General features: G+C 40.6%; 1 long non-coding RNA gene across 1 annotated transcript; it reads left to right on the top strand.

Moving 5' to 3' along the window:
- Positions 1 to 1184: 1184 nt before the first annotated feature.
- On the top strand, positions 1185 to 5331 carry LOC115293300. The gene is made up of 2 exons (XR_003909478.1): positions 1185 to 1222; positions 5090 to 5331. It is a non-coding gene; the product is annotated as an uncharacterized LOC115293300 (long non-coding RNA).
- The last annotated feature ends 17293 nt before the right edge of the window (positions 5332 to 22624 follow it).

Genomic DNA, 22624 nt, shown 5'->3' on the forward strand with positions numbered 1-22624 from the left:
GAGAGGGTGATGTACTATAATCCTTCTGTAAAAACCAAAGCAAACAAAATATTTTGAACAGATTTAATTTTTTAGAGCACTTTTAGGTTTATAATAAAATTGGAAGGAAGGCACAGAGTTTCCCAATACCCCTGCCCCTCACATACATAGGCTCTCTCAATATCAACATCATTTACCAGAGTGGTACATTTTTTTTTTAACCAAGGGTGAACCCACATCATCACATGATTATCACCAAAAGTCTATTTTTTACATTAGGTAAAATGTAAAAAATGGACTTTTGTTGTACATTCTATGGATTTGAACATATATAGTGACATAAATTCAACATTATGGTTATATGCCATCTGTGTATCTTTTGTGGTGAGGAGTCTGTTAAGGAATTTGGTCCACTTTTAAGTCAGGTTGTTTGGTTTCCCATTATTTTTTTAAAAATGTTTTAATGTTCATTTATTTTTGAGGGAGAAACAGAGAGGGCATAAGCAAGGGAAGGGCAGAGAGAGGAGACACAGAATCCAGAGCAGGCTCCAGGCTCCAAGCTGTTAACACAGAGCCCAATGTGGGGCTCAAACTCACAAACTATGAGATCATGACCTGAGCCGAAGTCAGACACTTAACCCACTGAGCCACCCAGGTGCTTCTGATTTCCCATTATTGAGTTTTAAGTGTTCTTTGTATATTGTGGATAAAAGTCCTCTATCAGATGTATCTTTTAAAAATATTTTTCCAGTCTGTGGCTTGTGTTATTCTTTTGAATTTGTCTTTCATAGAACCTAAGTTTTAAGTTGTCATGAAGTCCAGCTTAGCAATTATTTCTTTCATAGATCATGTCTTTGGTGTTGTACCGAAAAAGACATCACCATCTCAAAGGTGATGTATATTATCCACTGGGAGTATTACAGTTTTGCATTTTACATTTAGGTCTGTGATCCATTTTGAGTTAATTTTTGTGAAAGCTGTGCTGTCTGTGTCTAATTCACTTGTTGCATACTGATGGCCAATGTTCCAGCACCATTTGTTGAAGGAACTACTTTTGCTGTGCTGAGCGGTCTTCCCTTCCCCAGATCCGTGCTTTCACAGTCTGTGGTTTTAGCCTGTGATCAAACAGTCCAGAAGCAGATGGTCTTCCTTCTGAATTCTAACACCCTGGAGGCCTAACTCCATGTCACAATGCCTATGTCATTCACCTCACTTCTCTCACATTATCACCAAACTAAGATGAGTAAGTGCGATATGGTATTTTGAGAGAGGGACTACAGTTCACATAACTTTTATTACAGTATATAGTTATAATTGTTCTATTTTATTATTTGTTATTGTTGGTCATACTGTTGCCTGATTTATAAACTAAACTTTATCACAGGTGCGTGTTACAGGAAAAAACATAGTATACATAGGGGTTCATATTATCTGTGGTTTCAGGCATCCACCAGGGGTCTTGGAATGTATCCCCAGCAGGTAAGTGGGTGCTATTGTGCTGTCTTACTCCCTTATCAAGGATCAGCGGACTATTTTCATAGATGTCTATTTCTGGGCTCTCTAGTCGGTTTCATTGGTCTATCCTCCTGTTCTTTTGCCAACACCACACTGTCCTGATTACTTCAGCTCTATAGTAAGTCTTCAAGTTGGGTGATATTGGTCTAACTTTGTTCTTCTCCTGCAGTATTGTATTGGTTGTTTTGGATCTTTTGCCCTCCATAAAAATGTAAGAATCATTTTGTTAATGTCCATATCATAACTTGTTGGGATTTTGACTGGATTGCAGTAAATCTCTAGGTCGAGTTGGGAAGACCTGGCAGCTTGTGTTTTGTGCCAGCCTTAGCCCATCAATAGCCAGGGTTGTGTCTGGACCCGCCCTGGTGGTCCTCATTACGACTGCAAGATACTTTCAGCAATAACCATCAGGAAAGTTTTTTTTTTAATAAAAGGTTTATTACTTATAAGTTCTGGAAATTACAAAGCACACTTGGGGGCACACCATGAGTTTGTGGATAGGAGAGAGAGAGAGTGTGTGGGCTTCTGTTTCTGCCTTTTGGGGGGTAGAGGATTGAAGCTTAGGGTTTTAAGACCTCACTTTGTATTTATGAATTTTAAAACATTAGAGGAGGAATTTAAAGCACAGGAAGAGGGGAAAAACCCAACAACCAAGCAGTCCAATGGTCAGAGAGCTAAACCAACTCAGGTCTCTAAAACCAAGGAGCCATAAGGAGTGTGGACAGGCAGCCCGGCTCTTTATCTAGAGTGGTTCATACTTGAAGCAAATGCTGAAGGAGCCAAGCATATAGTTAAATGAGGTTCAAATGGCCCTTTTCTCTAGATTGATGGAGCAAGTGGGAAAGGACTGAGCATTTCAGGACCGGTACTGGTTACAGGCAGGTGTGGCCACCTTGCCCAAGGACATACTTTCCTGGAATGGCTCACATCCAAGGACCATCTGTTAGAGAAAGGCTCAGTCATTTCAGAGCCATGAAGGATAACTCTGAAAAACCATTTTAACTCCAGAATTTCCCATAGGATCAGATGAAGCTGCTTTTATTAGGCCTGCATCTCTGCTTGTCTTCTCCCTTAACTAAGCCTGCTTCTTTCTCCCCTTTTCTGCAGGCACTTCCTAATAAACATACTACACGTGAACCTTTGCCTCAGAGTCAGCTTCTTGGAGAACCTAACCTGCATCAGTGTGCATGGAAACTAGGATTTCTTTCCCCTCCTGGAGCAAAACTAGGTTCTCCCAAGAGTGAGATGAGGGAGTGAGCAAGGTATAACAGTAGTGGTACTTCTGAGCTGATTACAGCTGAAGATAATACTGGTTACAAGTGTAAATGAATAGCGGTAACTACCCCCGCCCCCCCCCCACAATGGGTTCAAAACTCTAGCAGAGAACTGATATTTTACAATAATTTAATTCTAGACAACTAGGTGAACTTTTAGTTCTTTTCAAAATTCAGCTGAAATGTCACTGGCCTTGTTATTCTTTCTGTAGCTTCCTCAGAAAAAAGTCAGTCTCTTCTTTCCCTTTACTCACACAGCAGTTGGAATCAGTGTCACACCAAGGATGGGAGGCGGGGCAGAGGGGAGAGAAATCTGCCCTGAGAGCAAGCACAGAGGGGGTGCACTGCCTGTGGGGAACTGGAAAATAAAACTGACTAGAGGTCAGCTGCTTCTTATTATCACCATACATTGGCAACTCTAAAGAATGTCAGTTAACAAAATATTCCTTCCTTCCATGAGGAGTGCTTCTCCATTGCTCACATACTCCTTTCTACCTTGGCCTACTCCGATTCAATGTATACCTTAATTATGGAACCTATCACCTCGGAATATACTGTTTGCCCCAGACCGTGAGTTCTCTATGTCTAATTTAAGTGTGGCTAATTTTTGCTCCCTCTTTGTCATCTCTGTACAATCCCTATTATAATTTTTGTCCCAAGTAGTCACCAATAATATTTAGTTGAATAAATAAAAGACAGTAATTCTTCTCTTCATTTACATGTGGGAGTAGCAGGTTATTATAGAGATAATAGTCTTCTAGCCCTAAAACTCAATCACCATCCTAAATCAATGTCATTATCATCCCCTTCAAACTTGATTTTCTTTGAATTTTTCACAAGTATTAAATCGAAGCTCCACTTTTCCTGGAACCACCAACCTATTGGAAGAGATGAAGTCACATAATGGTAATAATTTAAATGTCGCTAATCCATGTCTCCACTTGCCTACTCAGGACTGCCACACTCATGTATTCCTGCATGCACTCCTGCAATAAATAATTGTTTATGCAATGAATAAATACTGACTACTATGTGCCAGGCTCTGGGCTAGCACCCCTGAAACCTCATCCAACTATGTCTGACAGTTCCAAGTGAGTGTCTTAGCCATGACCGCAAATAGACATTTCTCTTGGGAGAAGTGACTTCCTCCCCCAATGCAACTTTATACATTGTTTCATAACAGGTCTGTGATGTATATGAATCTTTGCAAAGACGCCTTCCAGGGAGTTAGGAGAAGAGTGTAAAAAGGCAAGAAAATTCTCTTTTGCCATGTGTCACCCTTCATTTCTTCAATCTATCCTGTATCTTTCAGCCAGACTATCTTGTACATATATGGATAAGTTTAAGCCACTTTCTTCATCAAATCTCATCAGTGGTTTCCTATTACTATAAAGTAAATCCAAATCTCATGACATTAAGGTTAGTTGGAGGGAAAAAAAAACATGCAAATAAATGTCATGGAACCAAAATGACTAACATATGGGATTGTTTTTTTCCTTCTCTTTGCCAACTGAAGAGTGGTCTGGCTCTGCCCCACTCAGAATTTTCCTTTCCTTTTTCTTTTGAGGAGAGTTCTTTCAGTGTCCTGAGCACAGCCACTGGCTGGTGGTATAGCTGGGGGACCACGCAATGGCACCTGGGGCAGTGGAGAGTGGGCGTGCCCTTTAGCGCATGCTCAGTCTCCCAAGATGTTCCTGTGGCATTGGCACGTTTGTCTTATTCGCACAAAAGTCCTGCAGAGTTGGCTTTTGTGATTTACAGTTGGGAGAACAGAAGAAATCTTGGTAAGACCAGAGAAGGAAAGGGGGCAGAGAGAGAACGCTACCGGGAAAGGAGGTTTGAATGGTGGTTAGTGGGAGAAAAGACCAGAGAAGCTGTGGGTGAGTAAGAAAGAGGGAAGAAATGAGATTTTAAGAAGCATTGTTCAACTAAAGAATCGGAGTTGCTTTGAAATTTCTTCTGGGTGCTGGACTATGCTTTGTCTACCAGTGTTAGAAAAGCATTTTACGCTCCAGACTTCATGTCTCATTCTAACTAGCTAACCAGTTAATTAAGATCTGCAACTGCCTTCCAGGAAAAATGCGTATTGGAAGACGAAATTTAGTCCCTGCGTTTATTAGCTGTTTGGCCTTGAGAGAGTTAATACTTTTCTTAACTTACACTTTTTTTTAACATGCAAACTAGAGTAGTAATAGCACCTGCCTCATGGAATGGTTGCATGGATTAAGTGAAATCATGTTTATAGAAAGCTCTCTGCTCAGTATTTGGCCTGTGCGAGTGCTAAATAAATGATCACATCCTGTTACTGTTTATGTTGCTAGATGGAAAAAATCAAACAGAATCTTTGGAAGTCTCCAGGAAGAAATTAGGTCTCCTGGCAAGCTGGATGGGACCAAGAAGAGACCCTGGGGCTCGCTGAGTTACAGCGCCGAGAATCAAATCATTCTACTTCTGCCGTGGGCCCTGTGGGCTGTAGACACAGCGTATTCTGATTGCTAACTGTTAACATGTCATACTTCCCTAAGTAGTAGTTTTGTATAGTAAACCGTTCATATAATTTTAACATTTTTCTGCATGTTATTTGCTTAAGTTTGTTTTTCATTTTTCTTCCATGTCCCATCTTGTTTGCTTGCTCCCACTCAATCCCATTTCTTTTAAGAAGATCTGAGGATGGCAAAACTCCTCCGAACTTGAATTTAAATGGTGAAAATAAGCTTACCAACCCACCCTTCCTCCGTCCAAGCCATCGCCTTCCTTTCTGCCAGCGGCCTACCCTCTGCCTTCGGCCTTTCTCCCAAGAGCGAGGTGCTCTCAGGAGCGCAGCCTCCACCTCCACAGGTGAAAAGGACAGAAGCCTTTGATCAGTGGTGGCTTTCTGTTTTGTAAGGAAACAACATCAAAACCACACTCCTTCAACAGCTAGTTGCAATGATAAGACGGATACAACCTAACAATTCAAACATTGAGGCAAAAGTTCTTTAAGCCAGAGTGGTCCAAAGGGACACTGCCTGTCTTTCTAGTGGTTTCCTCCATTTTCTCCTAAAGCTTGCTCTTTCCTTGTTGTCTTACAGGGTTCTGCCCTCATGTCATTTTGTTTTCCTTTTTTTCTTAAATTTTTAAATGTTCATTTATTTTTAAGAGACAGAGCATGAGTGGGGCAGGGCAGAGAGGAGGGAGACACAGAATCTGAAGCAAGTTCCACGCTCTGAGCTGTCAGCACAGAGCCCGATGCGGGACTCGAACTCATGACCGTGGGATCATGACCTGAGCCCAATCACATCATTTTCAAAGACTCAGTGTTCTTAATCTGTAGGCTGAGCAAAAGCTTACCCCTGAATCCATGGATAATTTCAAGAGGAAAAGACCCTTTTAAACTATCTTAATGTGGGTGGAAGGGGGAGGGGGAGGCACTTGGGTGGCTCAGTCAGTTAAGTGTCTGACTTCAGCTCAGGTCCTGATCTCAGGTTTGTGGGTTTGAGCCCTCAGTCAGGCTCTGTGCTGACAGCTCAGAGCCTGGAACCTGCTTCAGGTTGTGTCTCCCTCTCTCTCTGCTCCTCCCCCCACTCACACTCTGTCTCTCTCTCAAAAATAAACATAAAACATTTTTTTTAAAGGTGTGTATGTGTATCTGTCTGTGTGTATGTGTTTATATGCTCATGTGCATAAACAGAGGCATTTTCTGGGAAAAGGATCATATCTATTAGTAAAATCCCAAAGACCCATCCAAAATTAGTCAAAATTTGTAAGACTTTAATGGTTTATTTATATACTTAATTCCATTTAAAAAATGTTTTTTATTTTTTGAGAGAGAGAAAGTGCAAGCAGTGGAGGGGCAGAGAGAGAGGGAGAGAGAAGTCTCAAGCAGGCCCGGCAGTGTCAGTGTAAAGCCCATCACGGGGCTGGATCTCACAAACCGTGAGACCATGGCCTGAGTTGAAACCAAGAGTCAAACACTAAACCAGTGGAGCTACCCAGGTGTCCCTCAAATACTTATTTCCATTTATTTCTGTTTTGTTCCCGCTTCTCTCATTGCACTTATGTTTTCCTTGTATCCTAATAACTCTTTCTAGGCTTTGCAGATCTCAAAGCAGAAATATTTCTCCCTTATCTACTATCATTTGAGAGGATTAGCTCCCTGTTTGGGCCTATATGATAGATATTTCAATTAAAATGATCATTTCAAACAATGTGGACGCGTGGTGACACAAAACATAATTCAGTTTGGCTATTACTGTCCAGGAGCTTATGATATAACAGAAAGGCACATATATTAAAAAAAAAAAAAGCACCACCACCACCAATCACAGAGGTGCAGAGTCTTACACATGGGGAATTATGGGAAGAATACTGATACGTTTTTAAACTTTTCTGGGAGAGTTAGGATAGACCTATAGAAATAGGTGATGCTTAAATAAATCTTAAGGAGCTGCATGGATGGCTCAGTAGAGCATGTGGCTCTGGGTCTTGGGATTGTAACTTCAAGCCCCACACTGGGTGTAGAGATTACTTAAAGTCTTACAAAAGGTATCTCCTTGGGGAGTTTTTATAGGGACAAGTAGGCATGAGCCGGTTTGGCAGGAATGGGAACAGTGATTAGTTTGGGTGCCCGTGGAGCCTGAGGTGAGTGGGTAGGCGTGGCAGGACCCGTGACTAGTGGGGAGGGGGTGTTGGGGGAGGTGAACCGTACCAGGTGAACCACGCGGGATGTCAGGTCGAATCACCTGTGTGTGTCCTTACGTACATGCCTATCTAGAGAAAATGGACTTCAGCTCAGTCGCCAGAAGTTCCAGGGTGTGGGAGAAAAGGAAGTAGAGGGTGAGCCGACAGAGACCATTTGGAGACGGAGTCGTCCAGCATCTGAGCCCCAGAAAGGCTCAGGGCTGAGGGGAGACAGGGAGACAGTTCAATGAGCCGTGAAAAAAGGACCCAAGTCTGTCAGAAGGGAAAGCTATTTAACTCTATGAACAGTTTAAAACTATAGATCCCTAAACACTTCTCAGTTTGCTTATTTAAACTAGGAACTTTCGGCTTACTTTATCAAGAAGTATCCTGGGTTTTTGTGAAGAGCATTACGTAGCGTGCACATGGTTTAGGTCATGCAATTATGTTCCCAATGAAACTCTATTATTCGCTTATAAAGGTCACAACTAAGATGACTTTTTGAAAAGGTGACTTTCACATAATTCTTTTGCATTTTAATAGCATGTTCGTGGACACTTTATTCTGAGCACGTCTTTAGTGTCTTGGCAAACAGGACTACATAATGTTTTCACTGATAAACACATTACTGATGGCAGAGCCTATAGACCGAAGAATGTAAGACTAAACACTGTGAGGCTGTGAGTTACGGCTCTCAGTGAGAGGACCAGCCATTTGTATCCTTGGCCTAAGGCGGCGTAGAGACAGTTGAGCTGTCAGATAAAGCTACTAAATGGGCTTTTAATTTACCGTATATGTCAGAACCTGAGGATAATGGTGCAACTATCTGAGAATTGGCTTGTGGAAGAAGCTAAATTTGGCTGTTATCACTATTAAAGGGGCCATATTTGATTCATTGTTATAGTTCGCAGAACTTAAAAATTTTTAAGGAGATGCTGAGATAATATATTTAAATTAAATATACTGGGCAGTGTAACTATGGAAAGATTTTTTTTGCTCTGACAATGGTTTTTATTTAGGTAAAAGGGCTTAAGCCCTTTTCCATGGGTAAAAAATAGAAAATTTATAGGCTGTTGTTTTACTTTATTTTTGTTTTGTTTTGTTTTCTCCACCACGGAGTATCTTAGCCATCTTCCTTGATGACACAGGACTTGTTTCTCCTATCGTTACCCTTGATGATTTTGTCTAAGCATGTTGCTAAGGTGCGGGTTTAAATCAAGAAATACTAGGGCATCGCAGGCAGGAGGGTGCATGATAATGTTTTACAGGTAGAGTACAGAGCATAGTATTTGCTACAGCAAAGGGAGGTTTCTGAAGAAGGAGCCACCTGGAAATTTCTCTCCTCTTACTAAAGCCTGTAGCAGTCTATGGAAATCATGACCAATATAGCCACAGTGAGAAAAGAGTCCGTGCCTGAGTCCTCCCCAGATGGTACATTTGCACATGGGAATTAGCAGACAGTGAACCTCTCAGAGTCCAGCGGTTCAATACATGCAGACATTTTCCAGAGAAACAGAACTGTGTTAATGGCCGAAAAATATTTCTTCATTGTTGGTATATTATCCCTAATCCAAAGATGTGATATTTCAGAGCAGGACAATTTGGAACACAGAAGAGGAGAAGCAGACAAGACAGATCACAAAGTCAGGACAGAAGAAGCCCATGTCGACACAACGTGAGCCCAACAAATAAAAATAATCCAAATAGTCATGTTTAAAAATTTTTTAATGTTTATTTTTGAGACAGGGCGAGAGAGAGAGAGAGAGAGAGAGAGAGAGAGAGAGAGAGATGGAATGTAAACGGAGGAGGGGCAGAGAGAGAGGGAGTCATAGAATCCGAAGCAGGCTCGGGCTCTGAGCTGTCAGCACAGAGGTGGACGTTGGGCCTGAATTCATGACCCGTGAGATCATGACCTGAGTGAAGTCAGATGCAACTGAATGAGCCACCCAGGCTTCCCAAATAGTGTGTTTTTAAAGGCAATTAAATCAATGCATCTTGGTGTGTGTGTGTGTGTGTGTGATTTTTACTTCTTTCTTAGCCTAATCCTGAATTACTTGAACATGTTTGTTTTGTATCTCTGCCAACCTTAATCCCATTTCTCCAGCATTCTGCTCAGCACTAGGCCTATATTATCATGAGGTTGTCACTAAAGCTTATTATAATTTGCTCTGAATTCACAACGTTTCCCTGTTCTCAACACTTAAAAAAATGGATATAGGTGGAAAAAATTAAGTTCAACACTTATAGGCAAATTGTTTACTCAAACTGCTTATTTCTTTAAAATAATTACCATTCTATGATGCTATTGGTGCAGTTCCATAGCTTGAGATTTTTGTTGGAACAGAATACATAAAAAAGAGCTGTTAACATTTTTTATTGCCATGGCTAATGTACATCAGGATCTTGAAAATCAGTCATTTGATCTAACAGATGAAATATGAAGGTAAAGCCACTCTGGAGGTCACAAAAACCCTCTTCTCACCAGCGTGTGTCTGGTGAACAGTGATGGTGCCAATGCAGTCCCCTGATGACACTGCACAGAATTCCTTCCAGCAGGAATGGGCACACGGGCTGTCTGCTTCCAGGTGCTCTGCAAGGCTAAAAAGAAAAAAAAAAAATATTATCAATTAGAATTTTTAAAAATTTATTTTTGAGAGACAGAGTGAGCAGGGGAGGGTCAGAGAGAGAGACACAGAATCTGAAACAGGCTCCAGGCTCTGAGCTAGCTGTCAGCACAGAGCCCAACCCGGGGCTCGAACCCACGAACTGTGAGATCATGACCTGAGCCAAAGTCAGACGCTTAACCGACTGAGCCACCCAGGCGCCCCTATCAATTAGAATTTTAAATTGTTGGCTCCAGGCATGGTCAGAGGATCAGGATTATCTTAGACTAATGTTTCCTTCATTACCACTGGGTTGTCGTGGCTAAAATAAGACCTGAGACTTGCCGATGATTAAGGAAGTTGAACTTACAGCCTCCCTGCATCTCTTGTCTGTGGTTGGGATGGAGGAAGGTTGGGATGGAGGAAGACCATGAAAACTGGAAATGGAGCATTTTTATCAGTTTGGACAAGCTGCGCATTCTGGTCCCCTCAGGATCTCTCCTCTGCCAGCACAGTAGCCCCTCCTTCCTTGTCCAGGAAGCTGGTCCTGCCTTCCCTGGAAACCTGCAAAGGTGCCTCCCTAATGGACCCTTTCCATTTCTTGTTTTTCCAATCCTGTAACTACAGTCAGGTCCCAGCACACCCTAGGGAGGCGGTTCTGAAGTGTGACTTGAGAGGAGAGAGCTGACATTAAAAGATTTGCAAGACTTTGACAATTCTTATATTCAGACAGCCAAGGGGTCAGTAAGCCAAGGGGATTGATACTAATGGTCTGCAGACAGGGAGGAAAGAACCTGATTTGGGGAGGCGCTCATTTTCTCCGCTGCTGGGCATGTTGGCTGCAGAAAACGCACACCTGAGCTCCATCCTTGGAGTTGATCTCTTCCAAAGGGACTGACTTTTCTCCTTGGAGCAGCCTGCATCAAAACACTGGTTAGCTCAAGGACGCAAAGACCTTTCCTTCCTTCCTTCCTTCCTTCCTTCCTTTCTTCCTTTCTTTCTTTCCTTCATTTTTAATGTTTATTTATTTTCGAGAGAGAGAGAGAGCACGCGTGAGCGAGCGCATATGCACTTGCGTAAAGGCGAGGGGCAGAGAGAGGGGGAGAGAAACTCCCAAGCAGGCTCACAAACCATAAAATCAAGACCTTAGCAAAGTCAGACGCTTAACCACCTGAGCCGCCCAGCATCCCCTACAGCTTGCCCCTGTCTTAATTTGAAAAAGCTGTTAATTCAGAAAGGCCCGCCCTAGCTCTTACAGGCCTTTGGGGTTGGGCCCAGGCCTCTGCTGTAAGCGCTCAGCAGTTCAGCTTCTCCCTCTGCTCAGCTCTGCTTCCTGTGGCTCCCTCAGAAATGTTATTCCTGAGATCACTGCTCTGTAAATTTCCTGCATGCGAATTTGCCTCCTAGAGTCTGGATGGTTCCAGGAGAAACAGACCTGAGACCGTTGCTGCCAGGACTAATCCGCAGAAGCGGACTGTAAAATGAAATTCTGGACCTGAATCCTGGGCCGCTGGCTGGCAGTAAAATCCCCGCCTCCACTCAGGTGGAATCTGCGGAGCCCTTGGCTTACTGCTGGGTTGCGTCTGGGAGGGCTCTCCCTGGTGGTGACTTGTTACGGATTTTGGTGAAGGAAATGCACTTGTGGGTGCAATATCTCGAAAGTTCCGGAGATTCAGGGAGAAGTGATCATGATAAGGGCTGTGCAATGGGATCGCTGTTGCTCGTGGCCATTACATTAGAGAAAAACAAAGAAAAGCTGAGTGTGATTAATCACCACTTACTGGCAAAGTGTGAGTCAGAAGGTGTTCTTGGAAGCGTGTGAAGCAGCTCTAACCTTCTAAGGCTCTAAGGATCGGGCTCAGGACTTCATTAGAAGAGTGGCTAAGCTGCAGAGAAGGAATGTGGAAATCCCACCCCCAGCAAGTCTGTAGGTCCAGGTCTGGACTGCTAGAGGGAAGGGAAGGGACCCTGAGACTTACATTTGGTTTGCCGAAGTACCTTAAATCTCTGACCCTCTGAGCCTGTGGAAGTGACCCCACTCCTTCCCTGTCAAAGGAGAGTGCTCCGACCTTGTTTTGAAGCACCTCCTTTAGGGTATAACCCCACCTCTGCCACTGAAAACCAGATCAGTTGCTAGAGTTGTGTCACAGCACAACCTGGCCAGAAAGTGCCAGGCCTACGAAGGGAGGAAAGACACTGTACTTTGAAGAAGCGTTAAGATTTGGCCCACATTGGGTGACCATGGACTGGACCAGATTCTGAGGGTGCTGGAGCGGAGGAACAGAATGTAAAGTTGGGCAAGTGGAGTTTTTCAGTGTGACACAGAAAGAAACACCCTGACAAGGAGCTGGGAGATGCTGCCAGTGCGTTCTGAAGACAGCTCTTAAAAGCTTGGGAAAAGTAATGGCCCACACTGAGTGAAGTAGGACTGTGAGAACGGCTGAGACCAGTAGTGGGAAAAGAGATACAGGATTAAGGTGAGTGTGCTCTGTGGATATATCACAGAAGAACAGAAAACACTAGCTTAATTGAATTTGTAAAGAAAAACAAAGAAAAAAACAACCCCGCCCCCGCCTGCCCGGAGCTGTATTCTGTGAATTCCAGGGTAGATGTCGTTTGCCGTCAATTATTATCCATTATACTCGGAGTTGTCCCTATTAGCATATGGTTCTCAGGCTGTTTTTGCTGCTGGTGGCTTGTTGTTCACCATGTGTGTGTCTTGAGAAAGAGAGTCCGTTGGGGACCTTGTGGGTGGCTCAGAGCCCGTGCTGGATAGCCCTCTTTGCTCTGGGAAGGGCCTTTCCCTCTGCTGCAAGGTGTAACGTGTCTCCTCTGTTCTGGATGTGATGGGGAGGGGGTTGGACAGTCTTGTGGTGTAAACCATCTCGGATGGTTGAGGGATGGGCAGTGGGCTGAACAATGCAGATCGGTGGCATCAGTTCTGCCCAGACCAGAGTCTTCCTGGTTTTTTCATCCACTCTCCTCCAACAGTTTTCTAATCCTGGGGAGCAGCCTCTCTGCAAGTGTCCCTCTGAAGCTCTCAGCTCCTATTTTGGCCAGAATGCTGTTGGAGAATCGAGTATCTTAGCTTTCTTTTCAGGCTCTACATAGGTGACTTATGTCTGCTTCTGAGCACTTGGGGAGAAAGGAAGCCCTCGGGGTGTAAGTGAACAAATTGAGTATTTTGGAGGAAAGATGCAAACTGATACTTCATAATCTTATTGCACTGTTTCACGAAACTCTTATTGTTGGTGGTGTGTGAGGTGACAAAATAGTTGGAGAACTGCTGAAATACATAACGTGTGTGACTAAACCAATCCGAAAACATTTCAGTCAAGTTGGAAAATTGGTCTGCTTTTACAATTTGTGGGCTTTTATAAGTTCTGCTGGGATAAGATACATGCATTGTCACTGGTGTGTTTACCAGCCTGAAAAGCACCTGCGGACTTGGAAATTTATCTTATGACCCTAGTTTCTTCCCATATTTACCAAGACTAACTCACATTAAATCACCCAACAAAACTTGAACAAGCATCAATAACATTTTCCCCTTACACAATTTGTTTTTCATTAAAGGCTACATGAAGAGGAGAAACTCAATTATTTCAAGATAAAAAGTTAGATTAGGTGGAACTCGGCATATCTGCCAGCCATCTGGTTCAGTCACAAACACCCCAGGGATCCTGAACATATTTGCAACTGAAAAGAATTTGAACTTGAATGACTTTTAAATTGGGACATAAAATGTGGCAACTCAGACTACGCACAGATAGTTAGCAAGGACTAATGAATAGATCTATTTTGAGCATTATGCTCCACGATGTTGTCTTTTCTTCAGAGAGAACTAGAAGGATTCAAACACTTGTGAATAACTGAATTAAAAAATTTTACCTGAAATTAAACCACACCTGTAAAATATATTTGAAATTAATCCATTAACTACCCAAACCTCATTTACCTCCTCTAAGGTCTTTACCAACACAGGCTGAGACAACAAGGCGTCTCAGGATTATCACTTGATGGTATCTTGAACTTTTCTTGCATGTCGTTGACTATAAACCATTTTGAGGCCATTGACTCTAAATTTAAATCCCAGAGGAAGGATCTTTGGTCAATAAAAAAAAAACAACAAAAAGCTTTACTTGCTATGGCAGGATTTGCTAAGCCAGAAAAAAATATTTTCAGTTCAAATGTCACTCGTCTTATATTTTAAGAAACTTCAGGTCAGCCCACGAGAAAATTTTCAGAGCACAAGTATGACATAAATTTGACATTGTATTTGGTTTTACAATTCTTTTTTTTGTTGTTTTACACTTCAATACACATTTGTAAAAACATGTATTTAATAGGAGTTTTGGTACTCTTTTTTTGAAAATATATAGCCAAGGCCAGAATCACTGTATCTATTAGAAATATGGGTACAACTTACAAAGCTCACATTTTGACCTTTGACCTTTGCAAGAGCTGTGCAGATCTTAAGCTGAGAAAGAACAACTTGCTTTATACACAGCTTGGCATACGGTAGACCGAAAGGTAATCATTTTAAGCTTTAAGGCTTGGACCTTTGAACAAAGTTGCTATCTGATGTACTGTGCTTGCAAAGGAAATCACAAATGATGATGATGGTGGTGATATTGAGGATGAATATAGCATTTATTGAACACTTAGTGCCAGGCATATTTAGAGGCGCTTACACACCTTAACTCATTTAATTGGCAAATAATTTTTTAAAATGTTTTTAAATCTAGTTTTGAGAGAGACACAGAGTGTGAGCAGAGAAATGGCAGAGAAAGATGGAAACACAGATTCTGAAGCAGGTTCCAGTCTCTGAGCTGTCAGCACAGAGCCTGACTTGGGGCTTGAACTCATGAACTGTGAGATCATGATCTGAGCTTAAGTCGATTGCTTAACCGACTGAGCCACCCAGGTGCCCCAATTGACAAATAATCTTAACCAACGCAATACATGCTGAGATGAGTTTATTTCTTTCATAATCGAAGACATCCCTGAAAGGACTGCAGTGGATAAAAGATGACGGTTGGGTAGAGTATCCTGGGGCTTCCCGGCAACAGCCAGCCTTAACGGAGCCCCGGAGAGGTGGCTGGTTTAGGGCAGAGCACTGCCATCCAGCTCTGGTGGACAGTGAGGCAGGAGCTTGGTTGTGGCCATCCAGCAGATGCCACAAAGCTCCCCTGGGGAACGTTACAGCTCCTTTAATTGCCGTTCTACTCGGATCATCTATCTTGTAATAAAAAAAAGGCAGGCAGCTCTCCAAAAAGGCACTACTGCCTACCTTGGGGATGTAGGGAAATGTGCGGTGTGCTTTGAGTTGCTGCAATGATTGGAAGGGGAGAATCCCTGGCAATGAGCGTCTCAAAGAGTGGGGCACGTTAAGTGTCCTGAGAGGTGAGATAATCCCGTACAATAATTACTTTATCTAGAATGCCCATGACACTTGTTGAGAAACACGGGACATAATTCAGGTCCTCACCGAGAGATCCTGAGGGTGGCTTCAGAGTGGCAGAAGTGGCATAGACGATGATGCAGGGGCGAGGAGTTTCTAGAATTAAATGTGGAATGTTTTTTCCAGAATGTTTTTTGAGAAATTGTTAGGCTCCAATGAGAATGCACTAATATTGTGGCACATGACTTTTTAAAATAATTTTTGTATAATACATCTTTGCTGTGGAAACTTTAGAAGTCATTTTACTAGGCATATGAACTGATTGCAGCTAGTTGAGATCATCAAGACAACTTTATTAAATTGACATAAAAATTCTTTTTATCTCTTTATTTTGAGTGAGAGAGGCCAAGCGCAAGTGGGGGAGGGGCAGAGAGAGAGGGACACACAGAATCTGAAGCAGGCTCCAGGCTCTGAGCTGTCAGCACAAAGCCCAATGTGGGGCTTGAACCCACAAGACTGTGAGATTATGACCTGAGCCAAAGTTGAATCCTTAACCAACTGAGCCACCCAGGTGCCCTTAAACTGACGTTTTTGTTATTTGCAAAGAAGTGAAGAACTCTCATAGCCTCAGAACAGTACTGTGTGCTTGTAAATTTTGGGGTTTTTTTTGAAGGCTTCTATATGTAAACAGTCATTAAATATTTACATTGCAGATAGGAGTAAGCTTTAATTATATTTTCGGTGTTTTACCTATTTCTGTATTACTTCAAACAGATTGGAGGGAATTTATTTACATGTCATGTCAAAAGTGACTTGTGCAGTAAAGCTTTATAGCCAGTGAGATGAGGGTATTTCTGCAGAACAATTGTTACCCAATAGCTTTCTAAAAATTTTTTTAATGTTTTTTATTTATTTTTGAGAGAGAGAGACAGCGCGAGCAGGGAAGTGTCAGAGAGAGAGGGAGATACAGAATCTGAAGCAGGCTCCAGGCTCTGAGCTGTCCACACAGAACCCAATGTGGGGCTCGAACCCACGAACCGTTAGATCATGACCTGAGCCGAAGTCAGACTCTTAACCAACTGAACCACCCAGGTGCCCCGTGGACTCTAAAACATGGGCAGCAGTCTCTAGATGCTGTGAAGCTATATACTGGTTCAGTGATTCTGTTTCCAAAGTCCATCCAGAACAGTGTTCTTCCACCAAACCCTCCAAGCCCTGATGCCTCTACTGAGCCTTTAAAATGGAGTCAGCTCTCAATGAATTTGTCATACTTTGGTGGTTTCATGTATATTTTGGTGGCAACTAACCCTTGTTGTATGGTTAGTGAACCTTTCAAATTAATGTTTATTATTTGTAATCCATCCACGTAATTCATTATCTTTCTTTTCTTTAAATTTTAGAATTATTCTTCCCAGTGAAGAGGATATAAAATAGAACTTTATTCTTTATTTTGCATAGGAAGTATTCTGATAGGAAGTCTTCATGTCTTTAGCCACTAATTTTTTTTTTTTTAATTTTTGAGAGACATAGCGACAGTGTGATTAGGGGAGGGGCAGAGAGAGAGAGGGAGGACACAGAATCTGAAGCAAGTTCCAGGCTCTGAGCTGTCAGCACAGAGCCCGACGTGGGGCTCAAACTCACAAACCCTGAGATCATGACCTTAGCCGAAGTCAGACACTTAACCGACTGAGCCACCCAGGTGCCCCTTTAGCCACTAATTTTTCCTTTGTTTTGTCTAAAGCTAAGGGTGGAAGGGGCAGGCTTTTATCCCCTCTGCCAGGGCCAGGCAATTGGCTTCTGTGCTTTGCAGAAGCCATAGAATTAAGGAGCCTGAAGGTTGGTTAAAGGACATTTCAAGATAATTTATTATTGAATCGCATTGTTCATGTCTTCCATTTGCCTTAGAGTGTGTTGTAGCAGACTCAAGTAGCTATACCAGACCCATAGGCAAGTTAGGAAATCACTTAATAGATTTTTTAATGACATAGTTTATGTTTTATAATTTGTAGAATTGATTAATCAGGTGTTTAAATAAAATCTATAAAAACAATTTAATTTTATTAAAATTATGACCTATTCACACACACAATGGAAAATATACTATAAGGCAAAATTTAACAGTGATTTTTTTCTTTTTCCCTCTGAGTATTTGGATTATGAGTCATCCTCATTTTTTGGGTGCTTATCTATATCTTCTGGTGTTTTTACTATCAATACATAAGAATTTATGATGAAAACATTAATTTTCAATTTATACCTATAGCACTATTCTAGCTTTTGAAGTGAAGTATTATTAAAATAACATTATATTGTCTTTGCTTTTGGAAACATAATTTAGATTTTTGACAAGAGTTATGCAAATAAAAATTTAAATAATTATATATCAAAGGTTTACATAATAACAATGAACAGTAAAGATATTTCAACAGTAAAGATATTATTACTAAAGGTAGTATGTAATGATGGGTGATAATGAATTTAATGCCTTCAAATCTCATTTAATTATGAGAAAAAAAGAAGTCATAATGTTAGTATTATGACCGTTTTTCTCAGATGAGGAAACTAAGACTTATTTTTTAATTTGCTTTGTGAATCTACTTACAAATTCTAATAGAGTAAGAGCTAATACTTACAGATTGCTTACCATGTGCCTGAAGTTGTTCCATCATTTTCCATGAGGTTAAGTATGATGCCTGGGTTAAGGGGGCAAGTCTTTGAACCATCTGTTGTATTTCAATCTTTTTTGCTAGTTCTAAGAAGCTCTGTGACTTTGTGCAAGTCATTTAACCTCTCTGGGCCTTTATTTTCTCCTTGTAAAAATGTAGGTAATACATATATAATTATAGGGTTAAGTGAATTAAATAGATTGTCTATGTATAATACTTTTGATATAGTGTGGTATATTTTGTAAGCTACTACCAAAATATATTACCTAAGTCAAATTTTATAACCCTACGAGGCAGGCATTTATAAGATAATTAATATTAATATTGGTACTTTTGGATGGGGAGAAATCAATGCCAGATAATTTTCCCAGAAACAGTATGTGGCAGAGCTAGATTTGAACTGAGCTCTGGTGTCTGTGCCTTTAACCACCATATTGAACTCTGTCTTCACATTATAAATAGCCCAATAGTTTTCATTTGATGAGTAAATTAGTGATAATGTAATGAGGAATGCATGCCATGGAATAAGCATGCTTTTGGAAAATGACAGTATTTACATATTTTAATGTGCACCTTTAGAGTTTAAAAGAGTAGACCATTGTCTCTGGTACTTACGTCCATATGTCCTTACTTAGGGCAGGGGTAGAATTCTTTCTTTTCTCTACTCAGTTTCCTATACTTGCTTACTCTTTGTGTCCCCTCCATCCCTGTACCCCGGGTTCTCTGCTCTCTCTTACCAGCATTGTGTTGGCCATTTTCTTTTCTTCTCTTTTCTTTTCCTTTTCTTACTTTTCCTTCCTTTCTTTCCTTCCTTTTCTCTTCTTTCTGTTTTTTTCTTTTTTTGTCTCAGTGTCCATGTTTGTAAAGTAAAGCTCACCGTGGGCTTAGATCTTTTTTTCTCTCTGAGATAAACTGAAATCTCAGAAGGCGTCAGCTTCACCATGGAGTTTGAATTCTTGTCCCCAAAATATTCTACACAGTTATTATTACAGCCCAGTACTTTAGATAGGATAGTTTGATTTCAGGATGACATATAGATAGTTCCATTAGTAGATAGCTTACTAGATACACGTTTGCTGACATAATGGGAAATATCACTGGAAGAAAAAGAGGAAATTGAATAAATCAAATATTTAATTTTGAAGCATGTTCTAAGTTCAATAAATTTAAATGAATTATCCCAGTTTAAAAATTATTTTTAATTGTGAGTTATAAATATCAACTGAGTCATATATCAGTTGAATGACTTTAATTTCGCATCTTAAATCTGTTAAGACTAATGGTTCTCAACCATGGCTGCATATTATAATTGACTATGGTTGGGGGTGGGTGGTTTAAAAATTCTCAAAGTCCAGGGATGCCTAGGTGCCTCAGTCGATTAAGCATCTGATTTCTGCCCAGGTCCTGAACTCATGGTTTGTGAGTTAGAGCCCCATGCCTGGCTCTACTCACTGACAATAAGGAGCCTGCTTCAGATTCTCTTTCTCCCTCTCTTTGCCCCTCTACTACTCACACTCTCTCTCTGTCTGTCAAAAATAAATAAAAATAAAACATTAAAAAAACCTAAAAATAAAAATTACCAAAGTCCAGATTGCACTCTTCACCATAATTTGTTGGGGGAGAGATGCAGACCTTTGTGTTTTTCTGAAGTTTCCTATGTAATTGCAATATGCTGAATACAATTGCTTTAACAGATTATCTAATTTTCATGTATACTGAACTTAAAGGTTGGCTTTTAAAAACATTATTTCTGTTGCAACAACAGATTTTGCTTCTTAGCCACTTGAAATTTGGCTCTCCTCACAGGATTAAGTATCTCCCCATGGAGTAAGGATATTCAGTTTGGCCAAACTCAGAAGAAGAATCACAGAGGACGTTATCTTTTCTCTGGGCTCACAGCAATCATTACACATGAATGTATTTATTTATCAGAATAGTAAATGAGTCCGTCTGCAAGCTCCGTTTTAGATTCACATGCAAGATTCTCAGTATCTTCAAAGACTAAACCCTCAAACTTACTTGGTTTTTATCTTTTTCTGCTCTCTACATATAAGTGAGTTTTGGTAGGCAGAATTTTCATTGACCAAAATCAAAAGGAGAAAAATTTTAAAGCAAACAAACAAATTACAAAACCCAGATATTTCAAGCAGGATGAAGAACTGGTGATTGGGCCCTTTCCTTAGAAAGAAAAATATGGAAAGAAAACATCCTTAGAATTCTTTTGCCATCCAGGAATATTACATTTGTTGTTAAAGCCCATAGTTTTTCATTGTTAGGGAAATGGGGAATCTGAGCTTCCCCCGCCCACCTTGGGAATACTCCCCTACATGAACAGGGCTCAGCCTGTAGTCAGATACCAGCCAAATAAAGAGCCATCTTTTAATAGCTGAAGCATGTGATACTGAACAGCCCCAGTGGACAGAGATAAAGAGAGAAGGAAAATTGGTTGATTTTAAGAAAGACATGGAATCACCCTCTGGGCTGACCCAAGTTGTTTCAGATGATGAGTGGTTATGGAGGTGACAAACTTTATTGGCCTGAAAGAAATACAGAGAAAATAAATAAGTTTTGTTTGCTTCTTTAGTGTGTGTAGTGAATTTCCTCCCTAAGATTGGGGTGCATAGCCTGTGTCTGTTTACTAAATATATCACCTTACAGAGAAGCAAAGACTACAAAGCCACCTTAAGCTGTGTCCCTAAGTAATTCTAAATAGAAAGCCCAAGAAATAGAGACAGGAAAGGAAATACCCTTTTCTTACACTTTTGGAATTAGTTTCTTCTTAGTGCATCCTTAGCTCCCTCATACTACCCCATAATCCTTTACTGTTTTCAGTCTCTTTACATATCTGGCCACCCTGGACTGGGTCCCTTTTATTTCAGAACAGTCTCAGTATTAGGCGTTATCACGGGGTAGGGGTCTAAGGACATCACATGTGAACAGTGTAACTTGTTTTTCTTTCAGCACTATGGAATTCCATAGGACCCTTCAATGGGAGGACCAAGCAGGATTTGTATTTGACTGGGCAATAGTCATACATGAAATTTGCTGGCCAAACTGAAGATGATATCCTTCATCTCTGCCAAAAGTTAAACACTTAAAGATTATTTAATTTCATATTTGCACTTGGACTTTCTTTTCCAAGATTATTCATTGTATTCCACATAAATATGGGGAAAATTTTAAAGTCCTATTTGCTATTTGAATGGCAATGACTCAGACTGTTTTGAGCATGTTCGCATTCAAGTCATCCCGTCAGCGATTGACTCTTGCACCTAAGAATCTATGTCTATATAGTGGCACTCTCCGGAAACTATTTTCCATGTTGGAAATTCAGGGAAGGGATGGAAACATTGACAAATAGATTCCTTGTTATTAGAGTATACAAACTTTACTATGAAAATAAATTGTTTCTTTTAATTCACTACTAATAATTGATATCATGAAGTGTCTCAAGCACATTAATTTAATCAACACTATGGATTTCTGGGATTGCTAACCTGGTGAGCAAAAGATTCGAATCACATAAAAAGATTTTTTAAAAAAGCCAATAGATTTGGAGACATACTATTGCTGACTTACATTATTATAGGTATGCAACTATTCCCCCCTTAACTTTGCAAAAATAATAGGAAATGGAAAATGTTATGTGTTTACAATTTGAACTGAAATGTATTCAAATAAGAATGGGTTAAATGTCTTTTCTTGAAAAGATATAGAGTTTGACCAAAGAATAATAGCTAAGATTCTACAACTCAGAAGAATCAAAAGATACTGCAGTAACACAAAAATTGACTTTTAATGTTTGTTTACCAGTTCATTTTATCTTACAGAAAATGAAAACATTTTTTTTTTGGTAATACAGATTGGTTTTTCTCCTCAGATTTGTACTCAATAGGTATTAATTGCCTTTAAATACTGATTGTTCTTTTAATCAGGTGGTTTGATGACTTTTAAATGTTCATTTCTTGTGTTGTACATCATCGCTGCTCTGGCAGTAGTGAGCTATGTTACAGTTCACTTCTCAACAAAATTAGGTCGGTTATCCATTGATTGTTCTCCATGCATTCTATGCTGAAAGCTGATAGGTAATTCCCTTTTAGTCCTCCCCGCCTTAGTGGTCAGCTACTCCAGGAGACCACCATATTCTTTGGAGCACTGAAATCAAGAAACCCAGTATGGCTGCCAGCAACCAAATCCAAATCTCCTTGAGTCTCCTTCTAATTGCCCAAATAATAAGCAACTACATCATTGCATACAATAAAGCTTTAACAGGTACCGGCCCCCTTTCTATGACAGAAAGTTTAAATTTACAAATAGCATATTTGACTAAAAATTACTGTGATAAAATATGGCAGCAGTCATTTAAAGATGGTTTCCAGTGTTAATGTGACTTATTTTCATTCCTATTACTTCTTTTCATATGAATCATATCTTTTCATTTGTGTTTTCAAACGTAGGTATCAGTGATATTTTCAAATTGCCTTTGGTCTTTATACGAGCCACACGTGTTAATTACGGGGATAA

The sequence above is a fragment of the Suricata suricatta genome, chromosome 6 (assembly GCF_006229205.1).
Source record: "Suricata suricatta isolate VVHF042 chromosome 6, meerkat_22Aug2017_6uvM2_HiC, whole genome shotgun sequence".
NCBI lineage: Eukaryota > Metazoa > Chordata > Mammalia > Carnivora > Herpestidae > Suricata > Suricata suricatta.